Below are 15,104 nucleotides of genomic sequence, written 5' to 3'. Positions count from 1 at the left end.
TCTGGTACAATGGGTTTACCTTATGCCTTGTTTTCGCCAAATCTCGTTTCAGAAAACAGATGCCATTAACAAGCTCCCCATGGTTCAGCCTTCCTTCACCTGGCCCATCTCACTTCTTTCCTTCTTCCCTTCCTGCTGTTCAAAGACAGAGGAGCCCGAAAGGCGTGTAATTAATGAGCTCCATCTCTGAGCAGCTGGGGGTGGGTGGACCACAGGAGCCAAAAAGCAAAATGGAATTATCAAGGGGAGGATTTCAGATCATTTGTTCATCTGCCTTTCTGCTTCTGGAGGAACAGAGCGGGTGAAAGAACAGCAGGATGGACTCAGGCCATCATCCCACAGGGGACAGGGAAAAACAAAAAGAAGAGCCCAGAATGGACAGCAGCAGGTACGGAAGGGCACAGATGGAAGGATGTATGCAATTTTGGGGGAGCAGCAGAAGAAAAAGGCAAAACTGAAATAAACCCTGAAATAAATATCCCGGGAAAAAGCAGCAAATCAAGTAAAGGGGAAAGGAGAGGAACAAGAAGTGAAGAAAGGCAACTTAAATGAACACAAGCAAAGGTATCTAGAATCCCATGGGATTTCAAAAAGCCTGAAACAGCAGAGAAAGGGAAGGAGGTGAGGACCAAAGCTTTAAGACTTTCAAATCCGGCAGCCTAGGAGGGAGGAGTGGTATCAGTCAGCTCTTTCTGCAAAACAAACCACCCCCAAAGAAGTCAGTGGCTTAAAAAAATATCGTTTATTCTTGTCTGTGAGGGTCACCTGGTCGCTGGTTCATCTGGGTTGGGCTTGTCTGGGAATCTCTGCTTCAAGCGGTGGGTCCTGCTAGGCTTCGCTCCCTGGCAGATTGCTCTCAGGTTTTTTCCACGTGTGCTTCCTCGAGGACTAAGGTGAGACAGATAATAGCTACCCCAGAGCAAGGTGTTTCTACGGCAATGGTGGGGCTCAAGTGCTGAGCCATTTCAAGCTTCTGTTTACATGACATCTGCTAACATCCCGTTGACCAAATCCTGTCTCACTAGCAAGCGCAAGATGAATGTGTCAGAAGATACACTCTTCTCATGGGGGTGGTAGGGAGGGAGTACACAGTGGAAGAATATTCTAATCAATCACAGGAGTGAATGAGGAAGAATAATTAGGAAGTTATCACAAGAGGGCACTGAAACTGTGGCAAGACTGAATGAGGGACAGTAACGCACATATAATAGAACCAAGATATACCTTTACATGCTGTGTATTTACAAGGCCAAAGAACATCACACCCTCTAACCGGCACTTCCACTTTCCTCCTCTCTGATTAACTTGTACTGGACAAACATGTGGCCGTGTTAAGATGGGCCAACCCACGGTCAGGTCATACCCAAATACCATATTACACAATGCTTTTTCCACTCACACTAGCTCTCCGATTCAGTCTCTGAGTATTGATTTTAATCAGCAAACACATTTACAGTGCCATGCAAATTAATGTATCACGTAGAATTATAGTGCATAGGTTGGCTTATGGAAATATTTTAGTAGGCATAATGTGTGAGATTTATAAGATTGCAAAACAAACTACGGTAGAGTATAATCAAGGGCAGAGCATATGCAAAAAGAAATTGTCAAAGGCTTGAAACTATTGAGCTGTTGGGTCACTGTGAACAGGAAAGAAAAGAGAACATCCCTGCAGTTTTCCCTAACACATTTAATTAGGGAAAAGTCAATATGATCAAATTATACCAGTTTCTCATGGATAGGCCAAATTACATAACTCAAAATGTGTCAGAAGGCAACACGCCAGAGTTTCAGCTTAGCTGCAATATTGACATTTAGTCTGTGACATGTTACTTCAGTTATTTGTGCCTCAGTTTCCAACTTTTAAAATGAAGTCATTCTACTAGTTAACCTGTAAGGTTCCTTCTGGCTTCTGCAGTCAAGTTTTAATTAAGCATATATTTGTGACTTGATACTTGGGGTACTAAGATGAAACAGTGACAGTTCTGCTCTCAAGGAGTCCAAAACTTAGTGGGGTGGGATGCAAAACATATCATATGAACTTAATGTGGCAAATGCCACGTAGAGAAATATTTAGGAGGCCTTGGGAGGTCAGAGGAGAAGGAAACCCAGGGCCACAGGCAGGCTGAAACCTGTATTGAGTCCTGAAAGATGGATGGCAACTAATCCATTGAAGGGGGGAGAAAAAAGCATCCCAGGTGGAGACAGAAACAACATAGGAATGGAGGCAGGAAAAGGCCTGACGTGTGGTGGAAATCAGAAGTGTAGAGTCTGAACCAGGGATGAGCCTAGAAAAGAAGCTGAGGGCTCTGCTAAAGAGTCAAGTGTGAGACACTGAAGAACTTTCAGTGAAAAAGTATCAGGGTGGGTTTGCATTTTTTCCACAGCTCACACCACTGAAAGAAAGATAGGCGTACAAAGCTAGATCTTAGGGCTACAAACCTAGAGGCAGAGAAACCAAATGAGCACAGTTGAAATATAACCAATACGAGAACATAAGAATTCAAACAAAGGCATTAATAGTAGGGACAGGGATGGGCTTCCCTGGTGGCGCAGTGGTTGAGAGTCCGCCTGCCGATGCAGGGGACACGGGTTCGTGCCCCGGTCCGGGAAGACCCCACGTGCCGCGGAGCAGCTGGGCCCGTGAGCCATGGCCTCTGAGCTTGTGCGTCCGGAGCCTGTGCTCCGCAACGGGAGAGGCCACAACAGTGAGAGGCCCGCGTACCGCAAAAAAAAAAAAAAAAAAAAAAGTAGTAGGGACAGGGAGAGGGAACAAGGTCAGTAAATATTTAAAAAGCAAAATTAAGGGAGATTATCAGTTCACTTTGGGACATGTTAAATTGACTTGTCAGTGGAGAATCCAAGAAGAGATACCAGCAAGCACTGTCATTTACTTGTAATTAAGAAACAGGAAATCAAGATCCCTTGAACGACATCAAGGACAGACATGGTGTTAGAACTGGGAATTGTTCTTCTTGGCAGACATCATGGGAGGTGAGTTTCAGGAAGCTCTAGGCAACATCTATGTAATGAGAAATTTTAAGACATCTATTTCTTATACATAAAAGTCAGTATAAAAAAAACATTGTTTTAAATTAAAATCAAATTGTTACCAGATTCTTCCAAATTAGTCTTTTCAAAGATATAAATTTTATGTGAGCTTTTATAATACAGTATTCTTGTTATTAGCTAGCAAATAATTGGTATTTTATTTATTTATTCCATTTGATTTTGCTTTCTGGGTCTGTCTAATGTTGATTTACTCCTAAGGAAACATCACACTCACACACACTCACACACGTTCTTCTGACTGAAGTCTTCTGAAATAGTCTATGCCCCACAGAAGAAAGAGAATCAATATTCCCTTTTCATTCTGCATCTTTCTCTGGCAACTGTGGGAAAACATGAAAAAATCGATATTACAAAGAATGATGCCCCAAGACAGCAGAGGCAAGAATGCTCAAAGAGAGAAGGACTCAGTGACTTTCCACCCAGGCACATTTCCTCCTGATACAAAGGAAATTTAAAAGCCCAGGTCATGCACTATATGTGTTGCTGTGCCAGCAGATGAAAAAAGAAAAAGTGAAAAGATTTAAGATAACTGGGAAGGGTCTGAAAATGCATACTAGCACGTCGCGGGGGAAATCATGCAACATTTGCTTTTTAGTGTCTAATGACAAAAATCACTTAAAGGAATATCTGGGAATAAAACAAACACCTTTTACTAGTAAAACTCCCTCCACAGTATATCAATTTATGGTTCTATTCCCTAAAGGGTCATGACTTAAAAGTTCACATGAACTGCTAACATGCAAGACGAAATTGAGCTATTTGTAATGAGGTGGATAGATCTAGAGTCTGTCATACAGAGTGAAGTCAGAAAGAGAAAGACAAATACCATATGCTAACACATATATATGGAATTTAAGGGAAAAAAATGTCATGAAGAACCTAGGGGTAACACAGGAATAAATACACAGACCTACTAGAGAATGGACTTGAGGATATGGGGAGGGGGAAGGGTAAGCTGTGACAAAGCAAGAGAGAGGCATGGACATACATACACTACCAAACGTAAGGTAGATAGCTAGTGGGAAGCAGCCACATAGCACAGGGAGATCAGCTCGGTGCTTTGTGACCGCCTGGAGGGGTGGGATAGGGAGACGCGGGAGGGAGGGAGAGGCAAGAGGGAAGAGATATGGGAACATATGTATAACTGATTCACTTTGTTACAAAGCAGAAACTAACACACAATTGTAAAGCAATTATACTCCAATAAAGATGTAAAAAAAGAAAAGCAAGTGGAGAATAATAATAAAAGGAAGAGCTAACATTCAAAAAAAAAGGGTGGATACTTGTAAAATGTGTTGTGAAATTATCTCATCATGATATTTTGAGATTTCTAACAGAAATATGCAAATCTAAGTTATCAGCTTTAATGAGTTAAAGACCCTAGAGTAAAGGCTTTGCTCTGTCATAGAGAAGTAAAGACCTCTGTTGCGCTGCTAAAACCCCAGAGGAGCCATGTTTTCCTGAGACATTCCAGAAAGGTTGATAGTGGCTCAGAGGTGTTGCATGAATTCTGTGGTACAACTCAGTAGAGGTGGGTGACAACTGAGGTTGGGCTCACAACTTGGCATGTCCCCTCCTGTCTCTTATCCAATGGTACTTCCTTCTGGATGGAGGAGTTCTGTGCTTCTCAAATCTGCTACAGAACTGCCCGTGCTGCATTTTACCAATAAAACTGTTCAGGTTCCATTCCCAGAAATTGTTTCAGTGTTTGATCACATGCATTCTCCAAAAATAAAAGGCAAATCAAAAAACTCAGTTGGTAATATTTTTCAATAGCCAGTGTTAAAAACCAGAAAGAGAGAAGATGGAAGGAAAAGGGGAAAAGACAACAGAAGGAAGGGAACCAAGTAAGCTCACTTGGATGGATCCTTACCCTTATGTATTGAGACTGCTCCAAAATTCTGGGCAATACTCTGTTTTTGGCCATTTCCTTCCCATTCCCATACCTAAATAGAAGTCCATGTGGTAAGTATACTCCCACAGTGGATCTGATGTGCCACATCTTGCCAATTTTAGTAGAAGCAGTGGGATGCAGAAAGCTACCTATAAGCAGGACATCACAAAAAACTGTTGCCTAAATCTGAACTCTACTGGAGTTAAGAGTTACATGCCAGGTGGGGAAATAAAAAGGAACAGAGGATAAAAACTGATTCTAGGTAGTGGTGAGTTATTCCAAAGTACAATTCCAGGAGCAAATGTTGTTGAATCAATTTTAAAAACAATTATAGACACCGTGGTTCCAGGAAAACCTTCTTCAAGGTTCTCTAAAGAGACTGCAGGTTGAACATCTACTGAAGAGTCATTTTTACTGCTGCAATGACTCAGTTGAGAGGGAAGTTGGTGAAATTCTCTTCTATTTTCCTTTTATGCCAACTAGTTTACTGATTTATCTTATAACACTGGATAAACTGGTTTTCAAAAATGGTAAAAATTTCAGGGCTCCTGTGCCTCTTGTGCAATATTTAACCACCTTTAGTGGTCTAGGGCTACTCCTACTTTCCTCTACCCAGATTGCAATTTGTAGTGGCTGCTTTTGTTGATTTCCTCCCCTATAGCTTGATTTGATATTTTGGATATGAATCAAAGAAAATTAATGAGAGTTTCAGTCTAAGCAAAGGATCTCTACATATAATAACCACATATCTTGAGCTAGACCTATTTGCAGTTATTTTCAGTTAAAAGTAGCTAAAGGTGAAAAGGACAACATAAAGTCTCTCCCTTCACACACCCAAACCAGTGTAATTTTTTTTTATTTAAAGAAACTGGCATTGGCTAAATTTTCTAGGATATATTTTTAAAGAAATAATCTCTAAGGACTGCCAAAGGGTGACTGTTATAGACCTGGCTCTCTTGCGGGAAGTAAAATGGCGGAGTCCCAATAATAATTAGGTAGTTGAAGCAACTGTTTTATACATAATCTACGTCTCTACCATTCCGACTTTTGCCTTCATTACACAGGCATTTTATCCTAGATTCCTCTTCTCTTATCAAAATCATTGATCACTAATCTCTCCTCAAGTTTCTTCTGTTTTTTGGATGCAACTATGAAAAAGTTGCATGATAATTTGGAAGGGAAGCATATTATTTTAGTATATTGTTTGGAGTTCCCGGGCTAATAAAGAGCTCTCACTAGGTCTGTAAGTGTCAACCCAACAGTATAAAATAAAATGAGAGGGCTGTCACAGTCTGGGTTCCCCAGGAAGCTGACTCTGAAATGAAGACTTACAGGTAGGCAGATAATGAGGCAGCCCTCTTGGGATCAAAACCCCTAGAAGAGAAGTGAGGGAAGTAAAATTGGGCAGCAGATTGAAATCAAGCTGTGACAGAGCCTCAGAGGAGGTCGAAAACAACTCCACAGGGAGTTTGAAGCTAACATGACCTTTCAGAGGGTGTGAGTTGGATCCAAGGGGCCAGACCTTTGTTCCCCCAAAGCTGCTAGGTCATTGGACGTGTACCAGCTAAAATGCAGGCACAGCCTTGGGCTCCCTCCAGCTGTGGCAGTGCCCAGAGGGGCTGGTAGCTGAGGCTGTCATACAGCACTTCCGGCACCGTGGAGGTGTGGGTTCTACACTCTTAAGTGGGGGATCTGGGTGGTGTCTCCCTGCATCGACTGCATTATCTTTAGTGATTCAGTGATGGCTGAACAACCCCAACTGTTCAGGCTCATCTGTGAGCAAATTTACGTGGTCCACCATGCTTTACTTAATGAAAAGGATGAACAAGCCCAATTTGAGGGTCATAATATTTGTTGCCTTGTTATTGCTAACTGGAGGGCTCAGAGCCAATCAACTGACAGCTAAGTCATCACCCATCTCTGGATTATCAGGCCTTGAACAACTCTCCTCCCAGGATAGGGTAGTACTGAAATCCAACAGACAACTATTTAATTGTACCTTCTATTACCAACTCCATAAGGACAAAGTGTGATTACATATTAATATTTTTGCATGTAGCTGTGAACTTACTTTCTTTGCTCATTTCAACTGAAGTTTATTGGCTGAGCATACGTCGTTTGGAATGGGTGAATGGGTGCACACATTTAAGTGGAGTTTTTTTTTTTTTTTCTACTGCTTGAGCTTTCTGCTGAAGGAAAGAGCTTTCTACTTTTGAGCTTTACGAGAAACACCCACAGAAGAGCTCCTGAGTGGTGTAGAAAGGTGGGTGCTGTACAACCCGGAAAGTCCAGTGGCTTCTTTCCCAGTGATGGGGGCTGGCAACTGGAAACCCAGTGAGGCTGAAGTTGTTACTAATGAGAGTGTTGGACAGAGAGAAACAGCTTGGATCCCGAATTGGTTACCTTCATGTATTTCGTCCCCGATTCAAATTTTTAAAAATTATCAATGTATGTTTCTTATTGCTTCTGTCATCGTGTGGTTATATAGTCACATGAACATGGGGCTGCTTGGCTGATGTGCCATGTGATGGAGCTGAATGAGAGGAGTCTTGAAATAACACTTTGAATGAATTTATTACAGGAAGGATAGTCAGTTGCAGAAAACTGAACCCTGAATTTTCCTTCTAGCTGTTCCATAAAAGATGGTCAGAATGTCAAGGTGTTTTCCAGCAATAATATTTCTTGAGCTCCTGTGTTTATCTGTAAGCTCTCCTCTGCCACTGCGCTTTTTCTGCAGATATCAGCATAGTCTCCACAAACTGAAGATTGCTCGCATTAGCCCGTGGTATTCATCTCAAGAGCTCATCAAGCACCATTTGTCTCCCATGAGCTTCTGATTTTTTTAAATGCCTTTACCTTCCTCCCCAGGCTCTTAACTAAAGGTTTTTCTGTAAAGACATTTTTTCAGTATATTGGACATCACACAACTATTTTGTCTTTGTTTGGTTAGACTAAAGCTCTCTGGGAAGTCACTTGCTGCTTTGTCATTAACAGAGCTAGTGGAAGAAGGAGAAGGGGGGTTATGAAGGGCTTTATTCCCCTGGGTTTTACAAGTAACTTTTCGATAAAGATCAGAAGCAAATGATTAAAGGAGAACTGACAGTGAGCAATGTGAAATTAAGATCAAATGTGCTTATCTTGTGACTTGCTGGCTGCAACAATAAAAACAACAGCAAAAATTAATAAATCAGAGAGGAAGTTAAAACAGGCTTCCAGAAACTTGCAAGAAGCACATGTGATTGAGTGCTGAAGGCAGTGAAAATGAATTTGGGGGATGGAGTGCAGGAGGAGGGTCCCCTAGAGGGACAGCAGCCTTTGCTGCAGTGGCCCAGCCTGCCCTGGCCTGAGAAGCATGAAGTCCAAGGCTTCAGGAATAATGATTCTTAGATCCTTAACTACCTGCAAATCTTCCATGTGATGGAAAGGAGGTGCTATCGAGGGCAGCACCTGGAAAAGCCTTCAATGGATAAGGTATCTGAGTTGGATAACTGGAGTTCTTGGATCCGTTGTGGTTCCAACATCCCTGGCTAAGCCCGAGTTCAGGAGGGAGTTAGGTGTCCTGAATTGTATGTTATTTTTAAAAAGTAATTGTCATGCAATTCTATGCAAATAGAATGCCAACAGAGAAATTTTAAACATATTGGTTCTTATGCTACTGCCAAGAAGAGTGGCATCTGTAAGGACTTTCATGAACTGCATGTCAATTTTCTTTCATTAGCTTATTTGGTTCTCATTACAATCACCTGGTATTTCCAATTTATGGATGATGAGACAGAAAACTCAGAGAAGTTAAGCAACCACACACCTAGAGAAGATTTCCAGCTCAGCAGAAAAGTTACCTTAGAACAGTCCTTTCAGTTTTAACACTGTTTCAGGTGCGGGACAAGGTTAAAGCCATCACAGGCCTGAATATTCAGAAATGATTTTAGTTTAAACAATTTAAACTGCTCTTGTGTACCACCAGACCAGGCATCAAACCACGTGTGCCAACCTTTGATTTGGAGACTAAGATCACTGCAGACGTATATGGCCTCATCTCTAGGCATTTTTTTTTAAAGTGGCTACACATAAATGCAATCCAACTATGCAGCAGCAGAGGAAAGGGCTCACTTAGGATCAACAGTTAAAATACAGGACAGCCAGATAAATATGAATCTTAGATAAACAAAGAATATTTGTTTAGTATGAATCTGTCCCATGCAATATTCAGGACGTATTTATGTAAAAAATACAGGGTATCATGCATTTTTATTTGATGACAGGGTTGCTCTGGCAACCCTCATAAAAAATGTTCACCCTCATCCTTCTTTCTGATCAGCCTGGAAAAGAGTTTGTCTAGTCCTATGGCACAGGAAGGGTGCTCACTCTGAGCTGACTGTCTATCCAGATGCCCAATTCACTTTGCAAAATATATGTTCCGGGTAACTGGTCTTTACAACCCTGGGACCTCACTTTCTATATCTAATTATCCTCATGCTCTGAGAGCAGTTACCACCCTGTGAAGGAGATCTGAAGTGGGAGTTGGGTAGGGTGATATCTGCAGGGCTTCTGAGTGTGTTACCTCCACAGTAAACAGACACAACTCATGGGATGAAACACGAACTTAATTTTTGTTTCCCACCATCTTCTGAAAAAAAAAAAATTGTTTAGAGAAGGATGTTCTTCCTTCTCTAGTAAATAAAATGTCTCAGGAAATAAAATGTCTTGATACTTTTTAAGTCATCAGATATAGTACTGCTTCCTAAAATCTAGAGTATTGATTCCTATATAATAATCAAAACTTCAAATGTGATCTGAGGTTAAAACCTCTTTCTTTTGCCAGCTGGTGCTTTTTACAGGTGGGGAAATGGGCGTGGGCAGCCTTCTTCCTTTATTCCCCCCCCACACCCCGGCCCTCCTGTTAACTTTAGGTTTGGATGCTATTTAGGTCAAAGAGACGGAAGGAGGCACAAGCCAGAGAAACAAGAAAGACAGCTTCGTGCTCTTGAGCACAGCTCATCTTCAAACTATATTTTATGGAGCATTTTTGTGGATTCTTTGAAGACCCTCTGACCTCACACCATCATAGGACACTTCCCACCTGTGCCTTTTTATAGGTGATGTGTTTCCTCTGGTACATAACTTGCTCCCTCAGTTGACCCAGGAATCTGGCAGTATCTTCAGATTCTCTCTGCCGAGGTCTCCTTATGCCCCTGGGCAGCCCCATTGGACAGAACCCAAGATGATCCTATTTAAGTTTTTTTTTTTCCAATTTCTGGTCCATGGGTACCACTCTTGCATCCTTTGCTCCTAATAAACCAAACCCTAACAGAGCAACAACCTTCTCTTTTCTCCACAGTACAAGCTGCTAAAACATTTCCAATCTCCTGTATTATTTGGGTGGGCCAATATATTCCCCAAATGCAAAAAAAAAAAAAAAGAAAAAGAAAAATCAAGCCAATATAATCCTCAACTGCAAAAAATATATATATTTGAAGTTCTTGGAATAGTCTTATTGAAGCTTTTCTCACTAGGCTTGAAGTGAGAGGCAAATACTTCCCCCAGTATTGGGGGATGGGATTCACCATATACCAGTGCCTGTCTCCGAAAAGTTTGCTTTCAAAACAAAAACAACTTTCTACAACCCTTTTAGACTAACAATATGAAGAAGGGGTTTAAAGAGTTCTCTAAGTGATCACAGCTTTCCTGTTTGAACTTTTTGTAGGGTGAGCTCCATGGAATGTGACATCACTGACCTATGTCTTAGCTGGAAGAGAGGGAAAGAGCCACAATTTAACACCCTATTACTCTGGGAAAATGTGTTCTGCCATTAAGATAACACACATATTCAGAGTGTGCACTGAGCCAGGGCCTCAATCCGGTGAACGCTTTGGGGTTCTCAAAGGGTTTAGGGCTATTTTACCCAAGAAAGGCTTCATGTTCTTGAAATTTCTAATAAGCAGGAGTGCTCTGGCCTCATACATTCTCCTATGTCATGCATGGGCTCTTTCTGATGTAGGATGCACATATAATCAACCAAACCACTTAAAAGCCCTTCTGTGAAAGTATACTGCAAATCACTGCAAGAGCCTGAAGGGCTAAGGGAGTCATTTCCAGTCATGGCTTTCAAGAGCACTTATAACTTAAATTATAAGAGCGTTCTAGATTTCCCAAATACTGTGTGTTATAAATGCCTTGCTATGGAAAAAGTTGACCAAGTCCAGCACATTTTAATCAGTGAGTCAATATGCTTCTAAGGAACATGCATGGACCCCTGAGTACATTCTCAAGGAGGCTTCCAAGTACCCTGACTTTAACCAGCTAACATGTGCAACGCTCTACTTCATTACCTCATTGTTGACTGGTCCCAGTGGAGGCTGCAAAACAAAAGCATTAGGACCCACCAAGGGAAGCCACCTCTATTGAGAACTTTGCTCTCAGTCAACGACACTGAGGAACTGGCCCTGGGCATCGCTTGCTAGCTCTTTGCAGAGCTGGCCCAGCCATAGCCCAACAAGATGGCAAAATGTAGGCAATCATGACCAGCCTTTCTTGCTCTTTTCCATTCATATTATTTCAGAGTTGGTTAACCAGTAGGGATTAACGCCAGGAAGTTCTGGGTCCATGCATCACGGCTCTTCAGCTTTCCGCTGTTGTATGACTGCTCTGGGTTTCATTTTTCCCATCAAGGAATTGGAATAGTAACAGGACCTACCCCCTGGTTGGTTGGAAGGAATGAGTAAGGTAATACATATAGATAGCTCAGGAAAATAAATGCTTACTACATGCTGAATATGATTTATTTTACCACTAAAATAGGTTACCTACATTAGTATAGCTCCAGTTTTCCACTCTGAGTGGCTTGTAACCACTGCCTATGTTAGTGGGCCAAGTTACAGTTCACAAAGCACTTTCGCACACATTACAGATAATCCCACCACCAATAGATTTTAGTGTATTTCCTTACATTTTATTTTTAAGAACTGGAATCATATTTAGTTTGCATCTATGTATCCTACTTTTTCCATATAACAGAATTTTAATATTCCTCACATCATTAAGTATATTTCAAAACAAGTTTTAAAAAGCTGTGTTTTCCTTCCTACGGACATACCAACCTTCATTTCACTAGTCCTCTGGTTGAGCAATAAAACCTTACTCTTAGTTACCTTTTTTTTTTTATTTTTTGCAGTACGCGGGCCTCTCCCACTGCGGCGCACACGGACATGCGGGCTGAGTGGCCATGGCTCACGGGCCCAGCCGCTCCAATGGCATGTGGGATCTTTCCGGACCGAGGCACGAACCCGCATCCCCTGCATTGGCAGGTGGACTCTCAACCACTGCGCCACCAGGGAAGCCCCATTAGTTACCTTTTTTATATCATATATAATGCTGCAGTGAACAGCGTTAAACAATTCCCTGACCACATTTCTGATTATTTCCTTAGTACACACCTAAAAAGGGTATGGACAGTCTTAAGGCCCTTGACACACTGCTGAAGTACTTTCTAGAAAGTTTATTCCACTGTTCAATTTTTATAAGGTTTCTTAAATTTATTCCCTCAACTAATTGCAAGATCTATTTCTTTAAATTGTGATAAAATACATGTAACATAAAATTTACCTTCTTAACCATTTTTAAGTGTGCAGTTCAGCAGTGTTATGAATACTCACATCATTGTACAACAGATCTCCAGAACTTTATCATCCTGTAAAACTGAAACTCCGTACCCATTAAACAACAACTCCCCATTTTCCCTCCCCCCAGCTCCTGGCAACCATCATTCTACTTTCTGTCTCTATGAATTTGATTACCCTAGGTACCTCATATAAGCGGAATCATACAGCATTTGTCCTTTTGTGACTGACTGATTTCATTGAACATAATCCAGTGCTATAATTTTAGTTTTTCAAATTCTGATAATCCCTCACCCAAAGAAACACTGTCTCATGACAATTTGACCAAACAGGAGAAATTTGTTTATGTTCATGGGTTTGTACACATTGTAGCAGCTGTCTATTTTTCTCTCCAATAATCCAAGGCTTCTGAGTGTGTCATCGTGATGTGCGTATAGGTTCCAAAAGGGAACCAACTACCAGGGGGAGAGGAGGTGGCTACGGGGACGGGAAAAGACAAAGAAATTAAAGCATTTACAGATCCTGACAAATGGACATGGGCTTTTGGATTCTTCACCCAAAATCAACCCGGAAAGAATCAGAGAGATGAAAGGAAAGCATAGATCTAAGGCCCTAGTATTTAAAAGGTGTAACCATCTGGGGAAAACTAAAGGCTGTTCGGAAGTGGTATGTGTGTGTCCTGGTGGATGCATGTGGGGGCAGGGAGCTGCTGCATCCCAGGAGGAAGGTGCTGGTGTGGCCATGATGCAGTGACTCTGTTATGTTCACGTTTCTCCTGCTCCTTTCCACGAAACCATCTTTGCTTCCCCATCAGAATCTTAGAGATGAAAATGACTAGATAAAAAAGGAGCACAGGGCTTGCCTGGTGGCACAGTGGTTGAGAGTCCACCTGCTGATGCAGGGGACACGGGTTCGTGCCCCGGTCCGGGAAGATCCCACATGCCGCGGAGCGGCTGGGCCCGTGAGCCATGGCCACTGAGCCTGCACGTACAGAGCCTGGGCTCCGCAACAGGAGAGGCCACAACAGTGAGAGGCCCATGTATTGCAAAAAAAAAAAAAAGGAGCACAATCATAAGAAAAGAAAGATAACACATCGAATAGCAAATACAACTTGAAGCCTAGTTATTGAGATGAGAGACCAAAAAAGAATCAAATAAATAAATGCAAGGAAATGTGGAAAAGATAAGCAATCTGAAGCAAGAACAGTAAGTCATAAAGCAACCCAAGTGGACATCATAGCTATAGAAAATATAATAACTGAAATTAAGAATGCAGTGGATGGGATAAATAGAGGAATATCAGAAAAATAAATTAGTAATCTGGGAAGCTGCTTTAGGAACTGCTTCAGATTACATCAGAAAAGGATAGAGAGAAAATCTAAAAGAAAAGCTAAGAGGTATGGAGGATATAACAGAAAGAATCAGATTGATATCAGACTTGTTAAACAACACTGGAAACAAGAAAGACAATAAAGTAATGTTTTGAAAGAATCACAAAGAAAATTTTAAGAAATCAGTAGAGGTGACCATAACATAATGGGGAAAAGAAGGACTTTTTAGTACCTTATCATCTATGTAAAGAAAAATAAACTGGATCACTTCCCAATACCATCTGTAGATAGAGGTGGACTCCGGATGGATTAAAGAACTAAAGTGAACTAAAGAACTAAAATGAAACTATAAATTTAGAAGAAGAAAATATATGAGAACATCTTCATGACCTAGAGGTGAGGAAGGGTGTCTTGAAAACTCAAAAGCACAAACTAAGAGTTTAAAAATCAATTAATTTGAGTGTATCAAAATTAGAAGTCAATGATCAAGAACGGATATAATGAAAAATCAACGGATAGTAGTTTAATGCTCAAACCCATTGGTAATACAGAAACAGAAATTAAAATAGCAATGGACTATTTCTTTATGCTCAGGAACAGGAAAGCTGAGTTACGCCTAGTATTAGTGGAGACGTGGGGTGGAGGCCATAGAAATGCTCATATGTTATTGATGGGAGGAAGGGTTGGTGCAGCAATTCTGGAAGTCAGTCCAGCAGTTCTGCTTCTAGGTTCCACCGGAGAGATCCTCACACAGCTCTGCAAGGGCTGTGTTATTTGTGGTGACAGACAGCTAGAGCCAGTCAATGGCTGAGTCAGACCCACATATGGAACTCCATGGAGGGGAGAGCAGCAATGGGCTAGATTTACACCTAGCAACATGGGTAGGACTTTAAAATATCACGCTAAGCAGAGAAAAAGAAAAAAGGGAAAAAAAGAAAAAGGAAAGGTGTTTTACTTCGTTTGGGCTGCTATAACAAAATGTCATAGACTGAGTTGCTTATAAACAATAGAAATTTCTCACAGTTCTGGAGGCTGTGACCAAGATAAAGGTACTGGCAAATTTGGTGTCTGGTGAGGACTTGCTTCCTGGTTTGTGGACCATCCCTTCTAGCTGTAAACTCACACGGTGGGAGGGTGAGGGGTCTCTCTGGGGCACTGGGTCTCTCTCTTTATAAGGGCACTAATCCCATTC

General features: G+C 41.5%; 1 protein-coding gene across 5 annotated transcripts in view; it reads right to left on the bottom strand.

Moving 5' to 3' along the window:
* MACROD2 (mono-ADP ribosylhydrolase 2) overlaps positions 1-15,104 on the bottom strand; it is a 1,974,865-nt gene that overhangs the window by 428,053 nt on the left and 1,531,708 nt on the right. The gene's annotated exons all lie outside the window — the stretch shown is intronic.

The sequence above is a fragment of the Monodon monoceros genome, unplaced genomic scaffold (genome assembly GCF_005190385.1).
Source record: "Monodon monoceros isolate NGI ecotype Baffin Bay Population unplaced genomic scaffold, NGI_Narwhal_1 Super_Scaffold_13, whole genome shotgun sequence".
In the NCBI taxonomy this organism is placed as follows: domain Eukaryota; kingdom Metazoa; phylum Chordata; class Mammalia; order Artiodactyla; family Monodontidae; genus Monodon; species Monodon monoceros.
This window is presented reverse-complemented; position numbering and strand designations above follow the sequence as displayed.